Below are 14,866 nucleotides of genomic sequence, written 5' to 3'. Positions count from 1 at the left end.
ATGCCTCAGGTCAAAGGACTACTTTGCATATTGCAACTTTAGAGTTCATACATGACATGTATGTTCGAACTCTCTTTTGATCGACGTTCAGTGTACTCGATTACCTTTTCGAGCACCTATGTGTTTGTCTCAGTGTCCAACACCAAATGACTTGAGACTAGTTCATACTCACGTTTGAGTCAACATAACACATACTAACCTTAGCGGATTGTCAATGCCCAATTGGCAATCCTATGGCTAGGAACATTTTAGGAATGAACATAAGAGAAAGGTCTCGATAATCTAACTCATTAGATCACTTATCTCTTAGAACAAATACATTCCTTGGATTCCCTTATTGCTTAAACACATGATACAACAAATAGTGATTAACAATAAGCTTTGCCCTTCATTAAACATATAAAAGTTTAATACAATAAGTATTCCAAAAGCTATTACATCAAATGAGTGGCTTTGTGATCGGATCATATTTATATATATTTTTACTTCGAATTCACTCGTCTTTTCTTAGTTAGTTCCTTATATTATTGAGCTATTTACTTTTTTTTTGCGTATTATAGGATTTGTCTAGCAAAGAAAATAAAAATAGAACAAGTGAAATTTTATGTAATAAATTCGTCAAAACTGTCTGTGTAGATCATCTTTTAAATAAAATTAATAAAAATAATAATAATGATAAGTCATGATGATGTTTGAAACATCATCATGATTCATGTTTTGTAGAAGAAGAAAGGAACGGCAAAGAAGGAGAAAATAAAGAAGAAATAGAAGGGAGAGTGAGGGAGCTGCCTTTGGGGCAGCGTGAGAAAAGAAAGAAAAACAGAAAAATGGAATAAAAAAGAAGATGCGGAAAGGGTAGAGCAGCACGGAAGGAAGTCAGGGGAGAGCAGCACGAGGGAAGAACAGCTGCCTGGCAGCTAGTGAGAGAAGCAGCAAAGCTGCAGTGCCAGCGACAGAAAAACAGAAGCATCAGAGCTGCAAGCTGTGCAGAAAGCAGAAGGCTTCAATCTATTTTCTCGGGGTTAAATCTCTCCAAACATATATTTTATTTCTGTTTTAATAATGTGTAACTAAATTTATTTTGGCTAGAGGTTAATTCGAAACCATGAATATATTTGTAATATGAATTGATTACCTTCAGTTGTGATTTAATTTGCTTAACTGCTTGATTGATAACTTATTTTTGTATGTCGATTAAGAATGCATATTTAATTTACATGCATGAATTTGATGCTAGAATATAAGTGAATTTCACCTAATCGTTATGAACTTATATTCACAAGTAGTGAAGGTTGTTATCCACAATCGTGTTAAGTGAATTCTAGGCTGGATTAACATGCGTATTCCATAGTTATGAATGCCTAGTCAATGTTTATGATTTCCGTTGAACTTAATGATCTTTGTTGAATGTCTCTATCATGCGTATTCCATAGTTAGGGACTTTGATGAGGAATAATTTGGTTGTAATGCGTATTCCATTCAATCCAATGAATCTAGGGAAATCTAAGAGTTAATTTAAGCGGACCTAATTAACTTGGAACATTGTCATTCACTATTTATTGAAAGAACAACTGAAAATCAATTTAGGTTGCATATGTGTCATGTGTGGAGAAGAACCCTCTAGCTAGTCCGTCACCTATCCTTTCACCTTAAGTTCATGCTTTTGTCAATTCTGTAATTTATTTAAGTTTAATTTACTTCTCGTCAAAACCAAACCCCCCCCCCCCCATTATTAAATTATATTATTTAGTTAGTTTTCATTGTTGTTAGTCTTTTAATTCAATTTCCGTCCATTTCAGTTCCTAGTGTCTAAATTGAGTGTTTCCATTATTTTGAGTCATTCTAAGTGTGTTTCGAGTTATTACAGTTTTTAGCCTAGTTTTGTGTCCTTGAGTCTTATTTAATATTTTTAAATTAATTTAGAATAGATTAGCAATCCCTCCTAATCCCCGGCCTAGAACGATACCCTACTTACATCTATACTACAATTGTCAAAAAGAGGGTTTAATTTGTGTGTCAAGTAATTTTCACATCACTTTGTGGGCATACTTCCAACACACACCCTACACTAGGTACATGTGAGAAGATTGATGTAAACATGAAAACTAGTACTCACATATATGTATAACAAGAAAGCATTTTCTGGTATTAATAAGCATGTTTAGATATGATCTCATGAATGGAATGCTACTACTTAGATGCGAGAACCAGTGACACCATATGCTCATACCAAATTCAAACTCCACAAATTGAAACACATAAAACTCAAGATAGAAGTCAAGGGTTGTAACGGGGCTTGGGGTATTGGCTAATAAAGAAAGGATAAGAATAACAAATGTTCTTAAAGCGATAGCAAGCAAAGCAATGAAATAGACACTTTGGAATTCACTTTAGAATGTAGAATCAACTTTTAAATATAAAGGGAAGATTCATGCAACACTTAGGGCTCTTTTTTACAACTTTTCTTCTTTTCATTCTATTTTCCGTGAATGTTTTTTTTTTCTTTTTCTTTTCTACCCATACCTTATTAAGGACTTAGGCACCCATGCCTTATTAAGGACTTAGGCACACACACACACACAAGAATCACTTCCCCCACACTTGTTTTTCTGCAAAAGTTCAACAAAAGGAATTCCTTCTAAATTATGTCTTACTATGCTTCAAGAACAAGGGTATGGATGGTCCTAATCTAGGCTAGATGAGGATAGTGTGGGTTAACAAAGAACATAGGCTACACAAGGCTCAACGGGGTTAAACTTAAACACATAATGAAATAGGGCACGACAATTTGGCTGTGGTGGTCACTACACAACTTCATCTTGAATATGTATTATGCAAATCAATAACATGCTTTGAATGAAATAGGCATGAGTTCTAGCATTTGGAACTAACTGATGAAACGCCTTCTAAGTAGCAACCAAGCAAAGAATAATGAGATCATGCAACGACTTTAGAAAACAATGATGCACAGATTATTAACTCTCCAAATAAACGTTTAGGCTCAAGTCTCACAAGGTTGTAGCGTACATTTGAGTTCCTTCTTTCAAGCATGTTACAAAACTAATTTTTCCTTTATGATTGCATGTGAATTCATAAATTATAACCACAACCAAGCATACACCAAAGAGTAAATCAAATTTTCAACCATGTTTATAACTCTCTTTAATAGTCATGCAATTAAAAACCAAATCCTCATCATTGTGTTGGAAGGTACCCTAAGACACAAATAAACATACAAAAATAACTCTTTTTGAGTTTTTCAAAACAATTTTTCAAAATTTTATGAGATTTTCGGATTTTTATGCCAAAACACACTGAAACACTCCAAAACAGCTTAAAAACACTTAAAACAGCAAGGAACAACACTAGAAGTAATGGGTGATAAACTCCTACGAATTTCATGCAAAGAATTTCATGCAAAACAATGGTTACCCCCCCACACTTAAATCAAACATTGTCCTCAATGTTTCAAGCATAAACTCACACAAACAAACAACGAGTAAACATGACAAGTATAGCAAAGTACAAACCAGATAGAGTAGAGTTTAAGAATGTAAATCTGGTTTTGGAGATAGGTGATCTTGTTGTCTTTCCACAACTTTGATCTCGAACTGGTTCGGAATTCTGAGCGAGAGTTCTTTGGTTTCAAATCAGACTCCTTCTGCTGGGTTGATTTGATTATGCAGTCTGCATTCTTCTCTACTTGTTTCTTCTGCACGGTAGGCAGGCACGAGGTAGAGGTGATGGTCTGTTTCTTTCTTCAATCTTTCCAAGTGCCCACCTCTTGCTTTCTTTCTCCTTGTCCCTAGCTGAGGATGAATTAGTACCTTGTCTCCACATGATTCGAGGTATCATTTTCACTTCCCTTATCAGTTCCCCAGGCAGATGTGGTAGACGAAGAGGAAGCATAAGATGTTGAAGATGAGTACTCGAGAGTAGGGCTAGGTAAGCAATCAGGAAGGGGTTTCAGGCAGTCAGTTTCAGATCGGAAGATTGATACCAAGTGCTGGCTGATTGCTCTCTTTCTCCTTATCCCGCAGATGAAAACAACGACAAGGGGAAGGATAGGGAGAAAGCTTGATATGAGATACTCTTGCTTTCAACCTTCATGATATGAAATACTTTTGCTTTGGATGAGTTGTTTGCAGAGGTACCCCAAGGAATAAGGAACACTGAGTGACTCGAGAGGCTTCGTTGGGAAGGCATTCTCAGAGATGATGGAAGGTTATGTATGTCTGTCTTGCTATGAAGGGTGAAGGTCGACATTTATAGGAAATAATAACCGGTACTATTCTTTCACTCTTGTCGGCAACTGTTGGATGATTGAACAGTAAACTTCACCAGAAATCTTCGACAGATTGCCCGTGATTTCTGCAAAGCTGAGCGTGCATGTGACAGATACTGACATGTCTGGATAAAGCAGATGCCTCTTCGATATCTGGAATCGGTGCTTCGACAAACTGCCCGTGATTTCCGCAAAGCTGAGCGTGCATGTGAGAGATGCTGACATGTCTGGAAAAGCAGATAGCTCTCCGATTTCTGAGCTTGCCTCTTCGAGTTCTGAGCTCCGTCGAGTGCAGAGGTTGCATGTGACAAGTGCGGAAAAATCTAGAACAGAGGATGACCCGTGGTTTCTGAGCAAGCCCAACTTTTGAGAAAGCTAGCACCTCTTCAATTTTTGAATTGGCCTCTTTGAATTCTGAGCTCGCCTCTTCAATATCTGAAATCCCATCGAGTGTTGATTTTTATAGAGGCACGCACTTCATTTCAAAGCACACTTGAATTTGCGCTTGTATAAACTCTCTTCTTGCACTTCTAATATCTTGACTTGTCCGACCTCTTCTTTCTTCAACACCTTTCAAAATGTCTGGCCCTTCCGACCGTCGTTTTGACTTGAACCTTGGTGAAAAGGCTGCCATACCTTCTTCAGACAACATATGGCGCCTGCTGCCAGTGAATTCCCAACAGAATTTTCATGTTTGTTGTTGTAACTTTTGCCAGACTGTAGAGTCCGTATAGCATTGCATTCTTCTCGTCCTCTTGGATTAGGTACTGTTTGACTAGGAAATGTGCCCGGAGCTCTTTCTGAAACCTGTAAAGCAATCTGCCCCATTTGTTTTTCTATGTTTTTCACTGCTGCATGTAGATTTTGAATTTCTTGAGTGGTAGTATTTGCCAATTTTTCAATTGCAACCTCCCAAGCAGCCTTAGGTGCAGTTCCTTGTCCCACCTTAAATTAGGATGATCTCTCTAACCTGGGTTGTAGAAATTAGAATACGGGTCATATCGGGGACGCTGGAAATTGTTAAATGAATTAACCTGCTCTGCTGTAAATTCCGGATAAGCATCGTTATGTGGACAGCTCAAAAAATCATGATTTGTCAAGCTGCAAATGCTGCAGGCAGCTTGTAAAGGCTGTTGTACAGCAACCTGTGAACCCGAAATTCTTTGTAATAACATGTCAAATTTTGCATCAAATCTTTCAAGCTTTTTCTCCATTTTTTCAATTTGTGCCGACACGTATGGTGAACCATTTGACATCTCAAAAACAGACCTAGATTGTGACTGCTCAACTGCCCACTGCTGAGTATCTGCTGCCATTTTTTCAAATAACAAGCAAGCCTCTTGTGCATTTTTATCTTTGTACGAACCTCCGCATGAAGCATTGACAAGAGTTTTTGTCGTCATATTCAACCCTCTGAAAAATATATGCATTTGATCAGTAATGTTAATACCCGAATGTGGACATTTTCTAATCAACTCCTTAAACCGCTCCCATGCCTCGTGAAACTCTTCGTTTGGTTTTTGGGCAAAAGATAAAATCTGAGTTCTCATGTCAAGAGTCTTAGAAGCCGGATAATACTTGTTTAGAAATTTTTCACTGAGTTGGGCCCAAGTTGTAATGCTTCCAGATGGGAGTGTGAGGAGCCATCTCCGTGCCTGATCTTTTAGTGTGTATGGAAACATCCGCAGCTTAATAGATTCGGCTGAAAATCCCCTCACCAAAATGTTTTTGCACCCCATTAAAAATTCTACAATGTGCATGTTAGGATCATCAGATGATAACCCATGAAACGTAGGTAGAATATTCAACATGTGCTGTTTTATTTCAAAAGCAGTCCCTTCCTCCACTGCCGGATATGTAATGCAACTGGGTATATTTGTGGAATGGGCAGTCAGTGAATCACCCAGGGGCAGACCTGCCTCTGGAATTACAAATGCCATTTTTTCTTTGTTGTGCAGGTCAAAGACTGATTGCAGAAAAGTCTCCTGCAGAGGACGAACCCGCTGCAAATTTTGCTCCCTGCGCTTCCTCCTTAAATGCTGCTCAAATTCTGGATCAAATGGAATCAATTTCTGCACTGTTGAACGGGTGCTGACCATGCACAGATTTCTGAAATCTGTACTGTTGTACTGTTGTAATCTGTAAAAATAAAATGAAAACGAAAATTAAATATTTTTTTTATGTATAAACAGCAATAATTAATTGAAAATCTGATTCGTGGGGATTATTTTAAATAATCCCCGGCAACGGCGCCATTTTCTTGATAGGATTTTTACTACTTATGTGAATGCGATAAAAACCTCCTATTTTACTTGCAAGAATCACAAGGTTATTGTAGTATAAACGGATTTTGCAAGGTCATCTCCACAGGGATTATTAAATAATTCGAACTAATCAGATTTCATTTAATTATTGTAAAGTAGAAATTGAAGTGATTGATTTTATAACCTAATTAAAATAAAAACGAATTTAACTATTAATGATAAGACAATCTGCAATATTAGGACTAGAGAGAAGAAAATAGTTATGAGAAAATCAAATTAAGAAAGCACTAGGGTTCCACCATCACCTAGCAATCCTATGAATTTTTACCCATTACTTATGATCCATACATGCTACTTTGAAGGTTAGATTTTCCTAATTCATGTTCTACTTGGAACCTCCAACATAGAACGTATATCTAACATGCAACCTGTCTGGACGTTCGGATCAAATCTGAACATGAAAGACTCATTATGCTTTATGAAAATCCTTTGAAAAACCATGCAATCCTTAAGACGTGATATTCATCCTAAGTGAAATTACAATTATTAATCACAAGAAGCCAGCGTCAATTTCAGGGAACCTTCCGACCAAAATTGCATCAAATTACTTTTCTAAAAATCCTAATGGTGATCAGGCATTAAAACAATTAGATAGTTTTTATCCCGGTGATTAACAATTCAAAGTACGAATGCAATCAATCATAAGCAATTAAATAAAAATCACATATTCATGCTAAGGCTCAAGGCTTCGCCCTAGCAAAAGAAATTAGTTCCGCATATTCATAATTGAAATCATAGAAATATCTCTTAAGAAAAGGATTGAAAACACCTTCAAGTAGAAAATCTTCAAAACCCTAGCACTTCTCTCTGTCTCCAAAATTGCATAAAAGTAAAGCGTAGTCTCAAACTGTAGACGGCCAAGCAATATATTTGCTAAGCCACCACACAAACCCTAGCAAACTAAAATTAATAAAAAACCTAAATAAAAAATAGTAAAATTCGTCTAAAATCTGAACAGCCACGTTTTGGCCCAAAAGCTGCTCCAAAACTGGCCCAATATAGCTGGATTTGATGTTTGGAATATTCTGAACACTTTTCCAGAAGGCCACGAACCCATCCGAGGTCATCTTGGGCTCCAAAAACGTCATTTAAGCCCAAAAACGTCATTTTCCAGCACTGCGCACTGCTTCTTTATTTCATCGCCAGAAAATAACCGCTTGGTGAAAAAATCCCAAATTTTGATACGATCAAGCTAAGTGACTCACGAACGTCCTCCCATTGGAATTACTCCAAAATTCGTCCATTTGATTCTGTTTTGCTCCAGAGGAAGTCGAAAGTCTTATATTGAAAATACAATTCAAAGTATCAAAATTCTTCCAATATATTAACCAAAATATACTAAGATTAGGGTAAAATATATAATATAAAATCTACTCATCAGCGCCCATCCTTCACATCCTCTACTGGTCCTCTTACCGTTGGGGATTCGGTGATGAAGAATGACATGACTGCTGCGGTGGTGGCCCGGAACCTTGTCACTCCTAAAGATAACAGATTGCTTTCTAAACGGTCTAATGAGTTGGCTGTTAAGGATTCTCTGGCTCTTAGTGTGCAGTGCGCAGGTTCCGTGTCTAATATGGCCCAACGCCTATTTGCCCAAACCCGTCAAGTTGAATCATTGGCGGCTGAAGTGATGAGTCTCAAGTAGGAGATTAGAGGGATTAAGCATAAGAAGAAACAGTTGCACAGGCTCGCACATAACTATGCTACAAACATGAAAAGGAAGATTGACCAGATGTAGGAATTTGATGGTCAGATTTTACTTGATCATCAGAGGTTTATGGTTTTGTTCCAACAGCATTTGCCTTCGTCTTCTGGGTTGTACTGCGTAATAAAGCTCCAAATGATCAACCTCTGATGCTTCCTCCTTTTGGGGCGCCGCCGACTGCTGAGGCTCCGCCGACTACTGAGATTTCTCCTAAGCAACCTTTGTGAAGGCTCCCTCTTGTATTTATCTGTTTAATGTTCCCTTCTTTTTTATGAATGTAAAAATACCTTGCATAACTGTCAGTGTTTCAAAACATAAACCCACACCAAAAAAAAATTAAATAAGCAAAACTGATTATGGAGCAATTCAAAAACCTTCCTTATTTGAATACATGGGTTGCCTCTCAAGAAGCACTTGCTTTAACGTCTTCCAGTCGGACGAAACTTCCTTCTAAACTTGGATAGGGCCCATAACATGTAATTGATCCTTGAATGGAAGGTGATACTTGACGTGATCCGACAATGGTTTAAATTCTAGTGTAGGTGCCTGAATCATCAAAATCAGCAAGTTAGTATATAATAAAATCAAAGTTGGAGAAGATGGCTTACTTGCTTGCTCCAACATAAACTCAATTACGAACACCACATCTTTGAAGGTTGCAAGGATATAGGACTTGGCCATATTTTGTGTTTTGAGAGTTATGACTTGTCCCGTGTCATAAAATCCAACTTCTTTGGGAATTTTCATCTCAAATGTATCTTCTTTAATGAATTCTAGACATTCCCCATCCACTTCTTGCTCTTGATTCGTTGGAAAGGTTTCGAGGATGCCTTTCCCACATTCTTCTTCCTTAGATTGCATGATCCTGCAAGGAATAAGGACATTTGGTGAAACGGGGTCAGGACAAATTGAATTTAGGCTTACCTTGGTTGTAGTGGACGGCATAGATGGCATATAGGGCTACGGCAAGGGTGGTTCTTCCCTTGTCGTGGCCTTGTTATTCTCCTCTTCTTCGAGCAGCAGCTGTTCATCTATATTTTGGCTTGGTTTGGATGTCTTGGGTTCACCTCCAACCTCCATAGCACTTCCCAAAGTGATAGCATCATGGATTTCAAAATCTTCCTTCAAATTTTCAATAGTTGAGTTAGAGAGTTCACTTTGCTTTTGAATTTGTGCCATGAACTCAATAATCTGCCCAATTTGCTTCTCTAATTCTCCCGTCATATTGGCTTGATTTTGCATCTCTTTGTTTCCATTTTCTACTTCCTGGTTCAAAGAGGTGAGTAACTTATTAAACATATCATTATCCAAAGACGTACCTGAATTGAATTGGGCAGATTGTTGTGATGGCTGGATAGGTCTTTAATAGAATTCCTCTTCTTGCTGCCAATACCCATCTTGTTGGAATTGTTGAGGTTCTCCCCACATGTAATCTGAATAATCTCTCAAATCCGAATTGTAAGCGTTGGAAAACATGTTGTCCCATGATTGGTTATGACCTTGATAACCCCAAGCATCTTCATTCGCAGCGAATTGAGAACATTGATGAGTTGGATATCCTTGCCCATAGGACATACCTTCTGTAGGGACACTTTGCATTGTGGTCCTTTCGGCATATTGTTGTTGGAAATATGCCCTAAAACCAATCATATGATGATACTTTACGGACATTTCACATGTTAAACTAATCTAGTTTAATATCAAGGGCAAAGATTATTGTTTGAGCCGTCTCATATAAATGTTATACGCTTAAACGATAAGTCCAAGGAATATGTGATTGGGAGAATGCGATCTAAAGAAGTTAGATTCATGAGACCATTCTTTCGTAGACACATCCTAAACGTTCCTGATCATAGGATTGCCAATTGCGCATTGACAGTCCGTTAAGATCAGTACGTGCTGTGTCTTCTCTCAGGGATAATGACTAGTCTCGAGTCATTGGTGTGTGTGACATCAAGACAAGTGTGTAGGTGCTCAATAATGAATGAGTCCACTGAACACGATCAACGACGAGTTCTCATACTCAAGTCACATGAGAACTCATGGTTGGGATAATGCAAAGTAGTCCTTTGACCTGAGGCATCATAGTTGTCTTGTGGTTAAGTCCTTGATCTTTGATTATGTCAAAGTCACTCCATCAGGCGGGTGTCCACGGCATCGTCGGGGTTAAGCCACTTAGCCATGGAGGCAAGTGAATGCGCAACAAGGGATCCCTAACCTTCAAACCGTTTGAGGGAGAATACTCTATGATATGATTAAGAATCTCTGGCCAGTGTATAAATGATATTTAGGAAGTCGTTCCAAATCACATTCAAGGTAATCATATAAGCACACGAATCACATTGGATAGTAGACATGAATAAACTATCAATCCAAACAATGTAATCAAGAGTATTGTATTAGAGAAAGACCGTATTGCATTGTAATCCTAAACTGAATAGGTTTTCCACCTCTTCTGATTAGCTTGGGTAACCATGAATGCTGCTAGGTGTCACTCATGGTTTGTGGAAGCCCTAAACGTGTATAATCACTAAAGGGAGAATTGAAAGTAAGTTTCAATTCACAATCTATTTGAAATGGTTTTAATCGCCCACTGCCTTGCTAAAAGGAACCTAATGGATTGTACACCGTGTAAGGTGGAGATTGAAGAAACAATGGAGATAAGTAAGAATAATTAAATGGTTTAATTATTTATGGCAAGGATTAATTAATATGTTAATTAATCAAACGAATAAGTTCGTTAAAGACCTCGGGATAGTTTTGGACCTTAAGGCCCAATGGGCTTCGAACGTCAAGCCCATTGAATTAAGTTGTATGACAACTTAATGAATAATGATTCACAAAGGCCCAATTAGCCCAATAATACCCTAAGGCCGGCCATTTAGAGATGGAGTGAGTTTTGGACTTATTTACAAGTTTGCCACTCCAATGAATTAAGGTATAAATATGACTTTATAGCCAAAATTCATTTAGGGTTTTCTTTTGGGGAAAGGATGAGAACATAAGCTCTCCTTTCTCTCTAAAGTGGCCGGCCTCCTTGGAGGGTTTAGCTAGCAATCCTACTACTCCAAGGTCACTCATTTCTTCTCCAATCTAACCTTGGTGAAGAGACTTAGAGGTTCTCAATTTTGGGAACTTGGAGAACCATTTCATCCATCCAAATCCATAGATCTAAGATGCAAGGAATGAAGGCCCTCTCTTTGGGTGATTAGCCTTTGCTTATGCAAAGAGGAATCTACAAAGGTATAATTTCTCAACTAACAAATGTTGTTTTAAGTTGAGTCAAGGTTCACCAATCTACTAGGCTTTGAATTTCATGGTTAATGTTTTGTTTTTGAGTGCATGCAAGCATGATTCCGCCTTTTAATTGTTAATTGCATGCTATAGATGTTGCTCAAATGAACATGTTTTTCACAAAATTTCCTTCAAGTGGTATCAGAGCCTAGGTCTAGTAGTTGGTGAATCCTTTTGGGTTTTGTAGTTCATAGTCTTTGATTTAAATGTTGTAATATGTTACAAGCTTTATTCTTGCTTCTTTGAATGTAAATTTTGTTAGAAAATTTGTCATCTCAAATGTTGTAGATGTAGTTCATATGAGCATGAATATTGGAGCTAAAATTTGGTGCCATGTTTTTGGGGATTTTCGGCCAAATCCAAAAGGTGGATTTTTGGGTTCATGTTTGACTTGTTAAAAGTGTTTTCAAGTAACTTTTGGAACACCTATGTAACCTAGTTTGGTTATATGTTATTTCCCTTAAGTTTGAGTGTTTTTGGGATGTCTTTGGATGAAAAATGTTCATGAAGCTTTTATGGGTTTTTCATGAATGTTCTTCATTGTTCTTGACATTTTAGCCAAGAACAAAAAGTTTGGTGTTTTGATTCAAAGTTTTGATTTATTTCATAAAGTCTTTGTTTTGTGCTTTATCAAATGTTTTAATGTGATTGAAATTTTGAAAGGTGATAGAAATGGTGATGGGTGTGTAAGAAGTACTTCTCTTACACACACACCACTTGCATGAATTTATGTCACACACACCACTTGCATGGCTTTATGACTTTTTTGAGAAATTTCAAAATTTTGCATTCCTCACTCTATCTAAAACCAGCCACCCTACAAGTGGGGTGCTTTTGGGGCTTTTATGCAATTACATAAAGTTTTGGTACTTTTGTGTATTTGCAACTTTGGCCCAAAAGTTGACGTATTTACGTAAAGGCCCAAAATCATTAAAGGACAAATTGTTTTGTTCCTTTAATGATGTTTTTCAATTTGTTGAAATTTTTGGGTTCTAGTTGTGATTACATGAAGTAGTGGACTTTTGTGTTTTTACAAAATGAGCTCAAAAGTTTTAGTTTTGCAACATAGCCCAAAAAGTTGAGGTTATTGCATTTTGGCCCAAATTAGGATGAGAACAAAATGGTTTTGTCTCTTTAAATGAGAATTGGATTTTCATTTCATTTAGCTCCATTTAAATCAATTTTATGGATACAAAAAACCAAATGAAAATGTTGCATTCAATTTAATTAGTTAAAGTGTTAATTAATTAAAGGGTGATTATGAACCTAAGCCTACGATAATTGAGCTATGTGAAAGGCCGTTTCAAATTTGTTTGAACCATGAGAATGTGTAGATTAGATTTTGGTTGTAATTTGATTTGATCAAATGTTGTAAAAGAGCATAAGCTCTTCTTTACTTTAAAGTAATTTGTTTTATTCAAATGTTGTAAAGAGCATAAGCTCATCTTTACTTTGAAGTACTCCTTTCTTGTATTATTTGATATGCATGAAAATGGAGTAGAGGGTCCAACGCCCCTAAGACAACACGCCTTAATGTGATTAAACGCGTAACTAAAATCAATCACCATCCCTAGACCGAGATTCAACACTAGGCTTGTGTTGAATCTAAACAAAGGTTCATAGTCATCCTAAGGCCCTAAGGCAACTATATAGTCCATCAAATGAATGCAAAGTTTATGTTAGTAGTATCATATACTCTTGCTTTAAAAACCATTTTATAAGCATAGTGGGAGTATTATATACAACTAAATTCAATCAAATGGACCAATAGTTGTAATAGGACCAAAGTTGTTTTAATAAAGATTAAAATGAATATTTATATGTGATGAGACCTAAAACCCTCAACCAAACCATTATTAAGTTGATAAGCGAGAGATGCTTTGAACATCACTTCGTAGGCCTTCCACCATGGTGGGCTTCAATCATTTGTGACTCATACACCATATTCGTCCAGTTCTGGGGTATGCAAAGTATGTGCTTACATTCAGGAGAAGCCTATAAACATATGATGAAGTGAAGGTAGGCAACGAGTATGGTCAATATGATATTCTTCTGAGGCCATTCTTGAACCCCTACTTGAACTAGCATGGTGGGAATGACTTAACTAAGTGCAATGGTGCCAATATGATATTCTTCTGAGGCATCATTTTCTAGAGGCCAAATTAGATGGGTAATTACAAAAGTTGTAAATGGCTAAAGCGTTATCCTCTCATCATTATTATTGCTAGCCAATATGATATTCTTCTGAAGTGGGCTTGGTAATGGTGAGTCTCCCATACCCTACTAAGAGTTTCATCCAGAACTCTCGAATTCCAATGAGGGATGTGGAATTTGCCAAAAATAGTGGGTGGTGCTATTTGATTTAAAGACCCGGATCAAATGGCTTAAAATCAATCAATTTATATTCGTTATGTATTTGTTTACCAATATATTTGCAAAACGCTATCCAAAACTTGACTAAGAAAAGCCGAATGCTTTAGTTTCCGGACTTGGTACCACAATCCCAAAGATTGTCTTAAATGGATTATATATGTACCTAAGTAGTCTCATCCTCACAATCTTCCTATTGATAAAATTTTTTCATTGGAAGAAAATGTTAGATAAGTCTATCATAAGGAGGACAACACTTTTAATGTCATAATTCTTCACTTACAAATCGTTGTATGAAGAAATAAGAGTTGCTTTGAACAAACCTTAGACAATGCAAACACTTAGTGCTTGTTTCTTTGTTACATGAACAAGGAACTTGAGAAGAAAGCACAAAGGCATGGACACTTAATGTGCCATGATTCTTCACTTACAAATTGTTGTATGAAGAAATGAGAGTTGCCTTGCACAACTCTTGAAAGTTTGTAATTATGTTTAGAACATAATGGTTGGTTGACAAAAATAGTCCATCAACATGGACTTATGATGATTTTGAATCATTGAGTGTTGAAGTGTTAAACCACTTCTAGAAACGGAAACTAGGCAAGGACTTCACCTTTGTGTCCCTATCCAAATGGTTCACTAAGTTTATTGTAAACTATATAGTGAACAATAACCACACGCTCTCCAAATCGTTTGATGTGTATAACACAATTGAAATAAGTTTCAAGAGAGACAGTGGGAGTTTAGGGACCATGACTATTGTAGACAAAGGAGAAGTCAAATGAAGAAAGCGAAATAAACTCCAAGGGAACAAACTTTCTTTATGAAAGGATGGACATTGGAAGGGGTATTTGCAAGAAATGTCTTGCAAGTGTTAAGAACACA

General features: G+C 37.1%; 1 non-coding gene across 1 annotated transcript; it reads left to right on the top strand.

Moving 5' to 3' along the window:
- The first annotated feature begins 5,733 nt into the window (after positions 1 to 5,733).
- On the top strand, positions 5,734 to 5,838 carry LOC126617521 (small nucleolar RNA R71). The gene has a single exon (XR_007621397.1). It is a non-coding gene; the product is annotated as a small nucleolar RNA R71 (small nucleolar RNA).
- The last annotated feature ends 9,028 nt before the right edge of the window (positions 5,839 to 14,866 follow it).

The sequence above is a fragment of the Malus sylvestris genome, chromosome 3 (assembly GCF_916048215.2).
Source record: "Malus sylvestris chromosome 3, drMalSylv7.2, whole genome shotgun sequence".
NCBI lineage: Eukaryota > Viridiplantae > Streptophyta > Magnoliopsida > Rosales > Rosaceae > Malus > Malus sylvestris.
The sequence above is the reverse complement of the archived record's forward strand: the minus strand, read 5'-3'. Positions and strand labels throughout refer to the sequence as shown.